At 40.3% G+C, this 3,198-nt stretch overlaps 1 non-coding gene across 1 annotated transcript; it reads right to left on the bottom strand.

Annotated features, from left to right (window-relative positions):
• Positions 1 to 1,074: 1,074 nt before the first annotated feature.
• LOC147668704 (U7 small nuclear RNA) lies at positions 1,075 to 1,130 on the bottom strand. Its single transcript, XR_015303839.1, has one exon. It is a non-coding gene; the product is annotated as a U7 small nuclear RNA (small nuclear RNA).
• Positions 1,131 to 3,198: the final 2,068 nt, after the last annotated feature.

Raw genomic sequence — 3,198 nt, 5'->3', positions numbered from 1 at the left:
GTCACTGACCATGTCATGAATGATGTAATATGTGACATCATCAGCAGTGGATTGCGGGTGCGCGATATATAGTTAGTGCAACTAACTATATATGCGAATTTCAATGGTTTTGTGTGAGTAAAATAAGGTTTTGTAAATGCGAATTCCTAACTATTTATGGTCTATAACCTATGGTTTTTTCAGTGAATATATATATATAGATAGATAGATATAAATAGATATATATACATATATATATATATATATATCTACCTATATATATATATAGGTAGATATATATACATATATATATGTATATATGTATATATATGAATCTATATATATATATATACATATATATATATATATATGTGTATGTATATATTTCTATATATATATTTCAAAGCAGAGAGCTGGCCTTTATTGCTATCACCTGTGTAGTTGCTGCTATAGAACTCTACAGGGATCTCTGGGGACAGCCTGCGGTACTGTGTCCGTGCAGCCCTATTCAGACTCTACAGGGACCTCTGCGGACTGCCAGTGGTACTGCACCTCTTCTTGCTCCTCCAGAGATATTTAGTAAATTGTTACTCGGCCTCGGCCTTCCCTCGCGGAATCCATATTTCGCACCTCGACTGTGATGTCACTAGTGTCAGTGTCTCTTTAGCCAGTGGGCCCAGGGCCCGCTACTTAACACTGTGCAAGTCTGTTTTGTTGAACTTTTAGCTCGTTGCAATCATTGATTTACCGCTGGAGGGACAACTTCTCGCAAAGCATTCTATTTAGCAGCAAATCTAGAACGGAGGTAACCTGGAATTAAAAAATCCAGTTAACAAAACAAGCTAAAATTAATTGGGCACTTTTCGGCAATCAACAACGAACCTCACTGTACTCATTTATATAACATCTGCTGGCAACACCCACCATTGAGTAGCATAGTAAGGCATCCAGAAATAGACCGTGACATTATTTCACACTACTTATTTAAACGAGTTTCATATCAAGATCCCAAAATCACATTATTATTTCTCAGTGCTCCAACCGTTCTTCATTACAACAGCAGACTTCCTTCATATCTTTCATTTACATTGATGTGGCGGCTTCTCTTTATAAGAAACCTTCTAGACAAATAGTAAAGAGCTAAATAATATAGGTGCAATTTCCCGTGGTAGCGCTAAAAAATACCTACTTTTGATAGGTCCCCTTTAATATATTAATTGTTGATTGAAATGGAAAGGAGTAAAAGATCTGAGGGTACTAAAATAAGTTATTATTGACAATTTAACAAAGAAAAACAAAGAAAAGAAGTCCATGGCATTGCACAGAAAATATGCAAATATTAGTACCTCGGCCACGCCCTGCTTGAGATCCGACAAACCAAACACCTCACTGGTTTAGAATGGCTTGCCATTGGTTTGGACGTCACTGGAATGAGAGGCGTGGCGTCCATGCTGGATCGGGTTGAAAGACTTAAAACCTGGAAGATATTTTGCAAGCAAGCGGCCATGACAGATTGGGGTAAAATGTCGGCCTTGACAGAATGACGATAAAGTTGTCTCGCGCACATGTCTGAGGAGCTCTTTTTCCGCCGAACAACTAACTGCTCTCATCAGTCTGTCCAACTTTATTATGTTTCTACCAGGAGGGTTCAGGACATCTAAAAGAACAGATGTAATTTCTCTGTATTCTAATGAGGGTTTACTTAATGCCTCTATATTTTGCACCAGGTCCTGATGAGACCCACTGATTCACTCTTAAATCGGTAAAAACATTGGGGCATATTACCAGGCAAATGCAATAGCATTTAAAATATTATACATCAAGCTGCAGTTCACCTCGTCGTCCCAAGATGTCCGTGATGAGTAAAATTTAAAAAACATTGAAACCCTTTCATGAATGCTAAAAATTATGCTAAGCTTATCCCATAATGCTTTGCAGGGCCTTTTAGTTGTATGTTTGCCCATAACTGTGCTTGGGGTGGTTATAAGAGAATGGGACCTCCACTGAATTACTATTTAAAGGGAGCAGGAATGCATAGAACCTGGGAAGAAAAAACAACACTCGTGACGGAATGCCCCCAGCGATTGTCACGCCCCCAGCACACACCCACAGCACAATGCAGACACGCCCACAAGGGACTACTTTGCTGGCACGGTTCTTTTACATTTTAAATGTATATGGTGGGCGTCTGCATAGCCTATGTCCTTCTGCTGCAACTGCCCTTTCCAACGCTCTATTGGGTGTTGTGATTGGTGCTGTGGTTCCCGAGTTTACCTGGCCAAAAGGTGCAAGTTCTCTCTTTATAATAGTAGTATAGATAATACTGATCGAAAAGCTGACGTAGTAAAATTAGAGGGGAAGAAAGCCCAAGATAAAGAAGAAATACATAGGCTAAAAGGAGATGGTTGTGTATTAACAAATGAACTTATGATTGATATTCAAATCAACCTGAATAAAAAACAAGGGGCTATATTATCAAGCCTGGGCGATACATTATCAAGCCTGGGCGATACATTATCTCCGCTTTTATCGGCAGGACACTGCCGCTAAAGTGGCGATAATGGGCTTGATAATAGGCTCTATGGAATTCCAATCGAAGCTCATGTCACATGTGAAGGACATCTAACATGAGCTCTGATTGGAATTCCATAGAGCCTATAGGCTTGATAATATGGCCCGAGATGCCTAACCTCCCTTGATCCTAAAACCTCACTAACTAGCCAAAATGAAGAACAAAGGTATGTTGGCCAAGACCAAAATAATGCATCAAAAGTACCGTGGAATTTGACACAACAAAAAGATAATCTAGTTGCACAAAAACAACTGATAGAGGAAACTGAGAATAGCTCTACGATATCAAAAGAAACAATCGAGGATATGAGGCATAAACTTATAAGGGATGACCTAATTATTATAGGAAATGGTCAAGATAAATAAATTATATGTGTCCACCTCACCCTCTTTCGCTCGGAAGCCACCAAGATCATCTCCGGCATACCCCAAGGATCCTCACTCAGCCCGACACTCTTCAACGTCTACATGGCACCGCTCGCCAACATCATCCGAACGCACTACCTCAACATCATCTCATACACCGACGACACCCAGCTAATCCTCTCCATCACCAATGACCCCACCACAGCCAAAACCAACCTCCACGAGGGAATGAAGGCCGTCACCGAGTGGATAAAGAACAGCCTCCTGAAGCTGAACTCGGAG

This window comes from Lissotriton vulgaris, unplaced genomic scaffold (genome assembly GCF_964263255.1).
Source record: "Lissotriton vulgaris unplaced genomic scaffold, aLisVul1.2 SCAFFOLD_599, whole genome shotgun sequence".
NCBI classification, from domain to species: domain Eukaryota; kingdom Metazoa; phylum Chordata; class Amphibia; order Caudata; family Salamandridae; genus Lissotriton; species Lissotriton vulgaris.
The sequence above is the reverse complement of the archived record's forward strand: the minus strand, read 5'-3'. Positions and strand labels throughout refer to the sequence as shown.